Source organism: Gallus gallus, chromosome 24, assembly GCF_016699485.2.
Source record: "Gallus gallus isolate bGalGal1 chromosome 24, bGalGal1.mat.broiler.GRCg7b, whole genome shotgun sequence".
NCBI lineage: Eukaryota > Metazoa > Chordata > Aves > Galliformes > Phasianidae > Gallus > Gallus gallus.
The window spans coordinates 3,392,792-3,406,721 of record NC_052555.1 but is presented as its reverse complement, the minus strand read 5'-3'; the positions used below and the strand labels follow the sequence as shown (position 1 = coordinate 3,406,721).

Genomic DNA, 13,930 nt, shown 5'->3' with positions numbered 1-13,930 from the left:
TCAGAGATCCCATAGGAAGTCTGGTGCAGAACTTCAGGATTTGCACCAACGGCTTAATCAAAGAAATAAATCGTTCCACGATAATGGTAGAGGCTGTGCACAGTAGCCTTCTCCCCATGAATAATAAAACAAGACAAGCCCCACGAGCTGAGCACAAACAAGAATCCTTCACACTGGAGAGGACTGTAAAATTACAAAGCTAATTCACCTGATGCCCGAGAGAAATCTGAACTCCTGTTTCCCAGGAGCCAGGCACGATAGTGAACACCCACTCCTGGGTGCCTGCAGCTGCAGAGCGCCAACATTCTGAGCCTAGTGCACAGAGGAACCCTTCCCAAACTAACTTACACTGCGATGGCTGGTTAGCAACACCTAAGTTTTACAGCCAGATAGATTCCAGCTCTGTGCTAGGAGGGGTTGTCCACATGCAACCAACTGCAGCAGTCAGTCCCACGTCATTATTTGATCACATTCCTTCTCAATTACCATTTTTTTTAACAACGAAGAGACAATCTAGCAATGGAAACCCATTCTTTGAACAACTCCTGCCATTTTTCTCAGATGTAAACTACTGCTATGTAAGCCATTCCCAATTAATAACGGGCCCCCATGGAAAAGCCACTGCCTGTCTACTGATTTCATTTCCTACATCTTCTCTTGTTAAAATCACAATTCAACTCTCCAAAACGCAAGGGCAAAAGATCCTTTGTTTCATCTTCACAAGATGACAGTGTTTTTTCCCTTGCCATTTTCTTGCAGGAAGATATATTAGCACTACATTTGCTCCTCCATGCGGTGGGATTTCTTAAATAAAAACGTATGTTATATATGGATGGACTTGGAACTGGAGCTGCATTAGCCTATTAACTATCCACATTTGCTTCAGACTTGGCCAGCCACCTAGAAAACCTGCCAAGACCTTTCTGGCAGCCTTTTCCCAACAGTTCCAGGAAAACATGGAATATTCAAAGAATTTTAGGGCCTCCCGGCTTCGTTTGTCACCACTCTCCTTGCCCACTTATTACTAAATCACAGGCAAATTGCTCTAATGCCCTATTAAAGATTTAAAAGCGGCCTTCTCCACAGCGGGGTATACGAGGACAAACCCACGCTCGCACGGCCGCTGTCTGTGCTCAGGCAGGCCGTGAGGCCTCGCAGTGAGGAAGGGGACTGCCTGACCAACTCCAAAGTTCACGACTGAATTCTCCCATGTTAGGAGATGTTAAAGCTCTCTCAGACACCCAGACAAAGGAGAGATTCGTTTTCTCCTCAGCGTTACGCCGACAAATTGCCGTTGAGGTTTCGTGTGCCTGCGTCGTACAGGCCGCAAACAAATGGTGCGTTGCACCAGGACTCACTCACTGCCCCATGGGCCTCAGGGCACTGCTTGACCAATGCCACAGGGACAGGCTGGAGCCCCATTGCCTACAGCTTGCCTCGGAGCCATCTTAAAGCCTCACAGCAACCAGGTGGCATGATTCTACACCAAGATTCAGAGCAGGATTCACGTGCACTGCAACTGCAATCCTCTGCTTTGCAATCTAAGCCAGGATCACAGCACAACAGCAAAAAGAAAGGAATCCTGCTTTCGCGTGCATGAACTAAGCTATTCCTTCAGCCCCATCCACTGAAGAAGGAAGAGACTCCAGGTCTCTAATTTTGACATGAAGTTCTGAGTAATCCTTTAGGAAATACAGCCACCAGCATAGGGCCCCTGATGATTTATTGCAGCACTACAGTGAGAGCTCACTGACCGGTGCCATGTATCGTAGAACCCTACAAACAGAAGTGATTCAGCAGCCAAACTGCATCATTACCAACACAGCAAGCAGCAGACACTGATTTTATTTTTTCCACTAAACCTACACTACTTAATTTCTGATTCAGTAACTATTCTCACATACAAATGAAGGGAAACACGTGACTGAAATATCTTAGTTCCCTTAATAATAAGTTCTCCTTTCACATTTCAAAAGCCACTGGGAAGGCAATTTCTAAAATCAACTCAAACCACAAGATCTGTAGCAGATAGCAATTGTGCCTCGCCTTCTCCCCTTCCCATTTCCTTCCTGTTCTTCCTCATTCTTTTTTTTAAGATCCTGTCTCCAAATCTAACAACTTCACTTATGGGAGGAAATAGAAAGCCAAGGGGAAGCTGTGGCATTTGTCAGACTACAAACAGCGCTACTGCAAACCACTCTTTGAGCCACAACTGCTATTCCTCATCAGACGAGATGAGAAGCCACTTCAAACACAAGGAAAAAACCGAACTCTTTAAAATACACCCACATCAGGGGCATTAATCCAGGAATGGGTTTGACCTTCTGCTTGCAACAATTATTTAAACTCACTAAGGCCAAAGAACACAGACTGTTTGCCTACAGCATTCAGGGACTGAATGGAGTGACCCCAAACCTCATACCAAGCTGAGAGCCACAGATTTCCAGGCAGCATGATTCAGAAGAGACAGCTTCACCTGCCTCTGTGTGCTTTACTGTACATTGGTCACACAAGCCTTCCCCATCGCACACAGCAGCTGTGAGGGACTGCAGGTGGACCATGCTGTTGGGTAACTATTATCAATATTGCTCTATCAACCCTTCCTTCCCACTTGTCAGTATGAACTACGTGTTTAATAATTTGCAAGAGACACATGCAGATCGGGGCAGAATGCAAACTTCTATAACAAACCTGCTCCAAGTGTGACAAGTGTTGGTGGCTCTGCACAGGCAAGAGCTGTCCTTCCCACTGGTTCCTTTCTGGTTCTGAACTGCTGCACTTCATTCATTCTAAGCCTTGAAACATGAGGTCTAAATTCAGCTCTGAAGTTATCATCATGAATTAGCATAATTTTGCATATGCTTATTAAAAACTTCAGTACCGAACCTGTTCTAGACTTGCAAACTTCTTGGTCCCATTAACTTCTAAAAGCAATTAGGTTCCTTTTTAATTAAGTACTGGTGAAAAAGAATTGCCTTTTAAAACATTTTCAATTTGTCACCATTTGCTTTCACCGCGTGTCTCCTTGTACTCACTTTGCAAGACTACAAGAATTTCTCACTCTACCTCCTCATTATTTCCTTTCTTTTCATTATGATGTAAATTTGTTTTCGTTTCTATTGGGAATGGTTCCACTATGGCGATTTTGGATATCTCCGTGCTTAGGCCCATTTTTGCTGGCATGTTTTTGAACCACTCAGGCTTGGTAGCACAGCTCCTGCTCTGCATGCCTCACCGTTTTTGGTCCCAGAAATGCAGACAGCACTCAGTTGAATTTCATGTCAATACTGTGCAAGGGTGCATCCACGCTACATTTATAACAAGACCAAGGTCTAGAATGCTCAAAAAAGCTCCCATTGATGGCTTGAGCTCTGAATTGGCGTTGGATTTAGGAACAAGGCAACAAGGACTGATTGCCTATCAGAGACTCAAGGAGGAAAATGCAAAAGCAAAAAAAGGAAAAAAAAAACCAGTCTGTCTTTACCAAATGTCTGCCTGACTGGTTAAGGCTTTTTTGGACGCTGTCAGTTGCATGTGTAAAAAATGGCCCATTCACAAAAATACACTTACACTACAATTGTTAGACATGACATTTACACGTCACTGTTAATTATAAATGACTTGATCCTGACATTTCATTAATACATTATGAAAGCCATAATGAAACCCTATGAGCCGTGTGTCACACCTGTAACAAAGACAAGCTTTACAGAAATCACAGTCATGTCACCAGACCTTGGCAAAGGGTGGAAGGGGAAACCGGCAGTGAGATGACTCACACTTGGAGTGGGTTTATCCTCAGCAGCCTGAAAGGGACAGGGGGAAGCCCTGCACCCCAACATTCGCTCCTCTGCAGCGTGGTGCAATTGTTCCATTACCTGAACACAGGAATCCATGAGAATGTAGATGGAAAATGGAAATCAAGGACCCTACGTTGGTCATGCCTGCCCTGTCTTTAAACTGTCATTTTAGACAAGGGTAGAGCACCTAACTGGAGACACAACTGTTTTATGCAGAGGTAGAAGGAAGCAGGGAGAGATGGAAGTAAGTGGGAGGCACTGTGTTGAACACCGAATTTCAGAATCTTTCCCTATCTGCCCCAGAAACCTGATTCTTGAACTTATTTAACCAAGAAACAGGGCCATGACATTGCACAAAGAGGCTAATTTCACATGTAAAAATCTGATTTGCTTCGGGAGAATACATTTTATATTATGAATCTATAAAGCTAAATATATGCACCTGGGACTGCCTGGAGATCAGTGGAGTCAGGGCAACCAGAAGTCCTGTTTTGGTCAAAAAAAGAAAAATGTGAGAAAAGAAATCGTTTCCCCCGCCTCAATAAAATGCTTTGGATCTTTTGGGCTATACAAAATCTCCAACCCTTGGAAGTTTTTATCAAAAAGTTCAATGCTGGCAGCCCAACACCATGCATCCAGGAGTTTGGCTGTGACTGGAGGATCTCAAAAACTCACTCTGGAAGTGCTGAATTTCATCTAGTTTCATACCTAAGCTGTAAATCTATTGCAAATCTATGATAAGGTGAAAGTGAGAACGAGAAGAAAAAAGGTGGTCAAAAAGAGACGTGTGCTCAGATCTCTGCTCTGGCCTCAAGCTGTTCATTTCACATAGACGAGTGTCTGAATACGGAGCTGGTCTCTACCACCTAATTCTTCTATTTTCCAGTTGCACTGTAATCAATATCTGTATCTAATGGAAAGGAGATATTTTTCCCTTATAGGTTATACTTTGTGACTCAAACACAGACAAAAAGAACTTCCTCCTTCAGCAATTTGCAACTTCAAAAGAAGAGAAGAGACCATTTCTGAGGTCCAGGCTTTGAATCTCTGTAATGAAATTGTCTTATTTTTAACTGTCTGAGCAGCTTTCAAGCAGAAGCGTGTTAGAATTCATATTAATTTGTGCAGTACCCTATCATCATCATAATTTAGCTCACAAGGTTGCTGTGCTTGGAATTCCAGTTATGACATGAATTCTATACATTTTATACAGATTTATAAATGGCATCAATAGAACACTTAGGGCCTTATTCATTAAACAATGAGTCATTCTGGCATTCCATTCTATTTCATCCCTGTTCTTGCAAAACTTTTATGTATAAATTTGACTGTACTTAATGCATCTGATTTAGCAGCAGAAGTGTTGCAGCATAGTTTCAGCTGGGTGTGGAAGCAGATGAAAGGCATTGTTTAAGGAAAAAAAAAAAGAAAGAAAGAAAGAAAAAAAAGATCCCTCCAACAGTGAAAGTTTTTGAATTTCAGTTTCCTTTCTAAAGGATGAGCATTCAAGGCCCAGGAGACAGCCCTGCCCAGGCTTCTCGCTGCCACACGTTGGCCCATCAGACAGCTGTGAGGCAGCTCAGAAGGTGCTTGTGGGACTGCATGCAATCAAATCCCACTATCTGTGGATAAGCAAAGTTCCTCCTTCTTCATGACTGTTGGCTGGCACCTTTTACAACCATCATAGCCATGTGAAAACACAGAAACGAGAAGATTTGCAATAGTGCGCTGTTTCAAGTAATACCTTGTTGCCCAGCAAACCAAGAAATGACTACTGACTACAACACCTTATTAATTATTCTTTAAATAAATCAGTGGTGTTGAAAGAGATATGGCTAAGCCACAAGAGGCCCCAATACATCCCTTAGTAAGCAGTTTACAACCGTGACATCAGCAAATCCTAATAACGATAGTGCAGGACCACAACAAGTAGCTTTCAGAATAACTTCCCTAGTGACCTAGAACCAAAGTAAGACCCGTTACCCATCTGTGAGGAACCTATATCACTAACAGTGACTAGCAGCATGTCTACCTAGCAAAATATAGGACAATTTTTTGGTAAATATCAGCTTAATTTGCGTAAAGCACATAAAATTGCAATGAAGTCACAGTGAGATGTCTTCAGGTTGCATGCTGGCTACCAGTCAGTGGGAATCTGTCCAAACTGTTCTCATTCCAACCACCTGCTCCAGATAAACCTACACATACTACAAACTGCTCCCCAGCTTATAGTTCGGTCACTTCAGAACTATGCCTATTTTGGGTCTTAGTAAGCCACAGTAAATTTGGAATCCATTTCACTACATATTCTCTACGCTATCTACCAAGCAATTACCACTCCAAGAAACGCACAACACTATTTACACTCATTGCCCATAACAGAGAATAGGGATGTGTGCTCAAACAAAGTGCACCATCCCATTCTCATTAGTTCTCCCACCATGATATTTCTAGTACTTCCCTTTGTACGTCAGACTTAAAAGGACAAAAATCAGATCAAAGTTTAGATTCCGTTATCAAAGGACAAACAATTTTCTAGGGGGTGGACTGTTTCATTTTCATTTTACATACCAATGGAAATGTTCTCTGAAAAACAGTTACTGTCTCTCCTACTGTTCACAGGAATAACTGAATAAAAACTGGGAACGGAGCAGCAATGGAAGAGAAGGAAATTAGGACACTTCTGTCTGTTCATTGTTCAAGCAGGGAGAAACAAGACTGGCAATTAAAGGAACCGTTCAGGACTAGACACCTTCCTTTTGCTTCCTCCTCTTCTAATCTACAGCTCATGAGCTGCTCCTTTACTCATTGCAAAAGGTCCGTAATTGTAACACTGCCACATTCTCCTGGAAATCTACTTAAATGGCATATGATAGAAGCCATATGATAGAAGCTTAATTACATAGAGGGCATATGGAAGGCATATGACATAAGGACATATGGAAGGCATATGATAGAAGGGCATCCGAGGACATATGATGGAAGTCTAATTAATTGACAATACATTCCTCTCATCAGGGGGAGAGCTGGAATGCTGCTTTGTTCGGAAGAAAAATATGCACACTGCATTATGTTTATTGTTAACTCCACCGTACCACTGACCATCCTCCTTCTTCATTGTTACCTCCTGTTCCTTAGAGCAGATAGATTATTTGATTTACATATCCATCTGGCACTAAGTTTGATAGCCACGAGTATGTGTGTTAGTCCATATACTCTTCACTTTTCAACTTTACAAAGTACCCTTATGCCTGTATGAAGCAGGTCTACAATTCTGCCACCGAAAAGGAAAACAGGCTGTTCTTATTTGGGAATCATTATCATTAATATGTGATGTTTTTCCTAGAGAAGCACCAAACAGGTAAAGAATCGACCATTGCGGAGTGGTGTCCACTAACTGTATGCTGGGTGTGAGTCAGCACAGTTTGTGGGTTTACATCAGTTGAAAGTGTGCACTTCCAGCTGCAACAAGATCTATGGGGCAGAGAAATAAAGTAGCCTAAAGCATATACACAGCAGCTGTCCTAAATGAAACTGATGCGATGGAGAAGCAAACCACCTTTACAAGATATGACCAGAAGCACCAGTCTTTGAAATGCCTACTTTAATTGTAAAAGCCTAGGAAAAACACCTTGAAAACCACCATTTTAGCTAACTGTAATCATTAATGGAGATTCCCTATGAACAGCTCTCCTGGGGACTGTGTAGATTTAGGTACTTTCACACAAACCCTTACCGGTTTTATCTGGAAGCATCAGTGCCAGCCTCCTACCTTTCCAAGAGGCAAGCAGTGCCAGCTCCCACTCTGCTGCTGGCACAGCCTCGCTCAGCTCCTGGGGCAGAGCTAACCCAACCAGTCACCAGCTAACGCCAGGGGAAACCCACTTGCACATCTCAATAACAGACACAGTGCAGGACGTTTTCCATGTTACCTTCGGAGACTTCTGCTTGCTGACCATGAAGGCAATAACACTGATATGTTGTCATGGTGCTTTTTAGGAACATAACACATTGCGCTGCTCGAATGCTAATAAAGGAAGACAAGCATTACTAGTCCACTGAATTTGCTAAATATTCAATAATATGGTAGAAAAAAAAAAAAAGTGCTGAGAGAATGAACATCTGTGAAGTTCCAGAGAGGCAAAAGAAAAGTTTTTCCATCTCATCTTACCTGCTCTTTCCTGTTCCATGTGTCCAGAGCAAACACTGCTGAGGAATTATGGTCGCTCATCACGCCGCTTTGTGCAAGACCCAAGGAAAGCTAGGAGGTTGTACAGTTATCTCCCTTGGTGTAATTCTAAACTATACAACCTACTACCTCAACCTGGATGCATGCAGTCAAAAATGCTGAAAGCCACCCACCACTTCACAGCCGACATTATGTCAGGGGTTCAATAAAAAAGTCCTCAGCACTCTCAGTGCTCTAATTTGGAAGTAATAAATGTTGTGTTGGTGAAAAGGCACCAAACCAAACGCAATTCTCCCGCACTGCGTATGTCAGTACATAAGACACAGTAAGCCACGGTTATTGCTGCTAGGTATAAACAAGGTCATGGACACTTTTCACACAAGAAGGAACTTTGCTCCTGGCCAAAAAAATAAGACTTTTTCCTCCTCTGTAGCAGATGCATCTGGACTACAGCACAGAACATACACATACAGTTTCTAAAGCTCCCAGAAAGGTTTAGGGTGAAGTTTGTCCTAACATGTCTTTTCCTTTTTGAAAACGAATAGCATTGCCTCTGGAGCATGCATCCGGGATCCTGAACATTTAAAGGATGATTGCAAAAGTGGGACTGGGAGAACTGCAGAAGGGGTTGAAACATTTGAGTAAACTTTAACCTCGCATCAATTCCTTGCTCAGATTAATGCTTTTAGAAATGCAATACTGAGCCTGTCTCAGCAGTCAGAATAAGACAGTGTTCCCTTAACAAGGAACTCATTACATTTTTCACTTGTATTAGTTCACAGTCAAACAACCAGGATGTTATCTTTGTGACTCATTCCCATTACCCACCAAGCTAGTGCTTAAAGCAGTATGCTGCCTATTTATTACAGCTTACAAACAGGGATTAGCATCTTAAAATATGCCAGTGCAAACAGTGGAACTGAATCAGTTCTGAGATCCTGCTCTCAGGTGAATGCATCCTCAGGCACAGCGGCTCTGTGCTGGAAGGGGATTACATCGGAATCAGACCTCATGAATGAGTGCTGAGCTGTGCTGAATAGATGGCATCTTGGTTGCTCCTATTTTCCTCGGATAAAGTAGTGTTGCTGATTATGAAGAAGCCAGCGCCCTACCTCTGCATTCAAAGCCTGTCTAGAAAGCAAAGGAGGAAGATGAGAAATATTACCAAGCGCTGGGATTCAGCTTGCAACAGTGGAAGAAAAATGGAAAGAAAAATAGTATTTCTGCAAGGTTTAAATGTACTTACTGTTAATAGTATTAGTGGAATTTCTAATGACTACATATTCAGGAAAGTTTACTTTGAACTGACGGGCTCAGTGGATATGGCACAGTATCTCAGTTAACAGCGCAGTACGGTACCACACCAGGACAGTCACTGTTGACCACTCTATTTCTCAGGCACACAGTTGGACCAGGACACCACGGTTCTCCAGCCCTGCCCCAGACCAGGAGCTTTACTGCTGTCTGAAAGCACTCTGAATCTTCCTTGACACAATTCTACTCTTCTATGCACTGAGCATCTGCCCTCACACGTGACGTCCAGAGATGTAACCCATGCAGCTCTATGGAACCCAATGAACCTCACGTATGGTGGCAGGAGGCCCCAAATCCCACTCAGTTACGTGACACAGGAGGTGTGTTCCCTCTCCTGACTCTTTCAAAAGTCCTATTTCACATTCTGCAGCTAACAGAGCTTACTTACGAGCTAAACCATTTTAGTATCACGAGGATAGGCTACACATGTTCTCTGCAATTTATCTGCAAAGTACTTCCCTGCACTTCAACTTTGCTATCAGTGTTAGAAAAAATGCAATTCGAAACATTTAAAGAATGGTTATCAGCATCTAATCATTCTAATGAAGGAGATCACTGCTAACACCAGCACTGCAATGGGACACTTTGCAGACCAGGTAATTACAAACAGTGCTGAGCAAAACATCCTCCAAGAATTCACTCCAAAATAGAAAGGGAAGAAAAACTCGTTTGTTTCAGTTGCATCCTCGGCTCAGCAAAGGTCCTTTCACAGACATAAGAGAAAATACTTCATGAGCAATATTCTCACCTTGAGCCTAAATAGCCTCAATTTTTCACAGGTTGGCAAATGCCACCGTGACTGTTTTGCTCCTGACTCGCCACCTCTCCCTGCCTCCCTTCCATCACAACTTCAGCTTCCTCCTCATTGCCGCGTTTCCCAACCCCTGAGCTGTCAGCTCTGTGCTGGCACTCGCTCAAGGAGCGTTCTCGCTCCCTCCGCAGCGCTGTAGGGAGCTGGGAGCTGCACCCCGCTGGGCTTCCTCCCACCCCAAGGTGCTGGGGCAGCATCCCAGCATGGGGCAAGGTTCTCACCAACACAGTATTCGTGTCCCAGTTCCTATACATCCCTCTGCACCAGTTCCCATATATCCAAAGGCCCTCCAAAACAATGCGATAGGAAGAAACAAGCCTTTCTGTGGACCCGCATGTGACCTATCCCTGCTTCAGAGATGCTTTAAAGAAAAAGAAACAGAGACTTTAAGATAAAGTATTTTTAAACACTGAAGCAGTTTCTGTCCCATACTCTCCCTCCGGCCAATTTTTAGACACCCCCACAGTTGCTGCACTGATTATCAGGGCGAGATTTGCCATCAGTGAGAGCCTGGTTTCAGAATGAGATATTCTGTTCCCACCATTTCAAGCTCAGATGAAGCCAGGACAGATGAAAGTGTATTTGCACCCCGGAGGAACAGTCATTTCAAGCAGAAAAGAAGCATCACGCAGCTAGTCATGCCGTCAATTAGGATATCTGCTGCTACTACTGACACGAGGAGCTGAGCTGAGGAGCTGAGATCAAATATTAAAACAGAAGTCACCTAATTACCATCACCCAGCACCTTCACTACATCTGTCTGTTTGGTAACTGCCTATGAACCATGAATGTTCCTCTTCTGCAAGGAGAGATCTCCAGCACCGCTGTCTATTACAGCACTTCCTGCTGGTGGCGTGACTCCCCGTGTTTGTTTTTGGGTGATTTTAGTCAATTATGTCTTTACTCAATTAGCACAATCATACCTAATTATGTAATTAGGGTAAATACGTAATCTAATGACAATGTTCAATTATGATACGTATCGATGTTATAAACGTTCCTACTAAATACAGTTGTGGGGAGCATTTCGTTGCATGCAGAGCCACACACTCCTATGTAAGTTAATGCACCTTCAGAGTGAACAGCAGCCCACGGACCCCAGGCAACATCAGATGGAGGTGCAGGTGGAGCCTGGACTGGGAAGGGATGCAGAGCTTTGCTCGTTTTACCTCCTGTTCCCCTCAAGGACTTCAGGTGACAGCAGAACACAGAAACCTGCCTCCCCTACTCTATGTTGGATGAAGCCAAGCTTTACATTTGGTCTCCCAAGAATGTTGGTAGAATTCTAACTCAGCACTGCTTTTCGAGGATTTAATGAGATATTCCATTCTTTTAAAACATTTTGCAATGCAAAGCAGCATGCTCCATAGAAAAGCAGCTCTTCAGAGGGTAGAGTATCCCCAAAAAACAATGACACAAAAAGCAGTGCCCCATGTATTACACCTCCTAAGCTATACCATACTGTGTGTGCATTTGCAGACCACTCCTGTTGACCATACGGAGTTGAGACAGCAATGATACCAGCAATGGAACTTCAGGACAGATGAGCTCAAGGAAGCAAAATTCTGTTTTGTTGTGATCAGCTGCGAAATCATCAGCTGAGATTTGGCTCCGTGCCTTTTTGACCGTGAAGGATACAGAACCTACAGAGCCCACCTTCACGTTCAGATCCCAGGCAGGCAGCCGCAGGGCTTGCCAAGGAGGAGGTGGAAAGCAGAAAATACTCCTGAAGCAAACACATTTCCTGAAGTCATGGAGAAAAAAATAAATACCCAAACCCACAAATGATATTGTTCCGGTTTGAGGTCTGAAATCTTGTTTGCTAAACTTCAGCTCGGAGTGATCTGTTTAACAGAGGACTTTCAAAAACCTCAGGCAGATGAGATTTTACAATGGAAATGCTGATGTGATTCCATCTGATCAGCTCACCCATTGAGCTTCATTCGATGCAGCTTCACTACTGGGACTCGGTTGAGGAACCTCAAGAGGTTCAAAGGTTTACCCCAGCTCAGGCAGCTCTCCTAGAAGCCTGGCAGGTGGGCTGAGCTGGGCTGGGACTTTCAGAGTCTGCAAATTAAAGTCAGAAAACTCATCTGGGCTCAGCTGACATCCAGAGCAACTACAGTATTTTGAAAGCAACCCCAAATTTTTCAACACATTACAAAAATGGTCCGTGCTCGAATTTTTAGCAAGGGTTACAGCAGTCTGAAGATTTACTCAATATCACATTTCAGTATCTGGTAGTTTCTAGGGGAAGGGTAGCCAAGCACTTACTGCTGAAGCACAGAGAGCTTTGTGTCAGTATAGCTAGAGCCCTGGGCTGGATACACTCAGTGCTGGGCCCAGGGGTGGCTCAGCAATGCTGGTAGGCAAGCTGCAGGGCTGATGACTCGAAATGACCTCCAAAACCCACAGGCCTAGGCCTGTTCTATGGCTGAGCAGCACCATACTGCCTTGCAGGAAGGTGGGAAGCTCAGACAGCCCAGGTTGAATGCTCCTGTTGGAGACTCTGCATACCATGAGGAGGTCCCAGAGCCAACGCTGGTTTTGTATGGACATTCCTCCTTCAGATCACCGGGGCTGAAGCTTCTAAGTGATGGAGACTGCCTGGCTCAAGGGTGGGGGTCTTAATCCCAAACATCCGTGTCTACGAACATCCTCTCCCTATTTTCTCCCTCACTGATTAAAAACAAATAAACAAAGAACCAAGTATTAAAAAAAAAAAAAAAAATCAGATTACTGAAATAGTAATTTCTCTGCCTTTTAAGAGTTTGACGAGATTTGATTATCTGAATAAGAGTATTTGGATAAGGTTCAAATTCCAGGGTACACAATCACATTCTGCTTATCATGATTCCCATTTGCCACTGCATATGGTTATCCTAATTACCCGAATGCTATTGTGTGCTCCTCTCTGCTGACACCGCTCGCTGTGCTCTGCACCAGATGAGACTGGGAAAAGGGGGAGCACGCAAGTGGAATCATTCTTGCACCCCAGTGGATGCTGTGCAATACGCCTGTCTGCAAATGGCCTTTCAGTGAAAGGTGTCATTAACAGAAAGGAGAAGCAGTCTTGTTATTTTGAGGGAGAAAACCATGATTTACCAAATTTGAAGAACAAGAGGAGCTCGCATTGGAAAAGGTTTGCTTTTCTTCTTCAGACAAGAACTTCTGCCTCTGCACTAACTGGTGAAATGGAGCACTGCTGTAGCAGAGCCTCCCTAGAGGAACACATAGCCAGGTTAGTTCCACTGGAGGCATTTTTTCCTGGGAGGTGCTAAAGCAATGACTGCTTATTGCTAGAGAATGCACTGCGCTGATCAAGGTACCCATTTTTGAGAGGATATTGTGGATTTTTCACGTCCCAGAGGCCCTCCCGGTACATCTGCATGAGGGGCTCTGGTTTGTTTCCAGCTCCAGTAGCTGCCTTCTCTTTCTTTCTGTGCCCTGCAACATCAAACTGGGCAAAGCATCCGGCACTCCCTGCCCATGGCGACCCTGCAGCGTGCCGGCGCAATGGGATGCGGCCGCTGTGCCTCGGTGACAGATGAAGAGATCTCTGTGCACTCTGCCTGGCACTCAGATCAAAGCTGCTGCATAAATGTAAGCTCCCCATCAACTATGTGAGGGAAAATATTCACGAGGAACATCCAGGTAGAAGCACCGCAGCCTCCAATTAGTTTCTTCCGTCCTAGAGGGAAGACACATTTCAAGGTTCTTCCCATCATTTTGTCAGACTCGAGTTTCACTCTAAAACTTAATGAAGTGCGGTGAAATACAACCAATGGCAAAGAAATACAAATTAACGCCAAAAAC

General features: G+C 43.9%; 1 long non-coding RNA gene and 2 other non-coding genes across 3 annotated transcripts in view; all 3 read right to left on the bottom strand.

The window, feature by feature from the left end:
* The window catches only part of LOC107055055, a 302,539-nt gene that overhangs the window by 179,567 nt on the left and 109,042 nt on the right, over positions 1 to 13,930 (bottom strand). The gene's annotated exons all lie outside the window — the stretch shown is intronic.
* On the bottom strand, positions 8,055 to 8,126 carry MIRLET7A2 (microRNA let-7a-2). The gene has a single exon (NR_031483.1). It is a non-coding gene; the product is annotated as a microRNA let-7a-2 (primary transcript).
* MIR6675 (microRNA 6675) lies at positions 9,489 to 9,597 on the bottom strand. Its single transcript, NR_105544.2, has one exon. It is a non-coding gene; the product is annotated as a microRNA 6675 (primary transcript).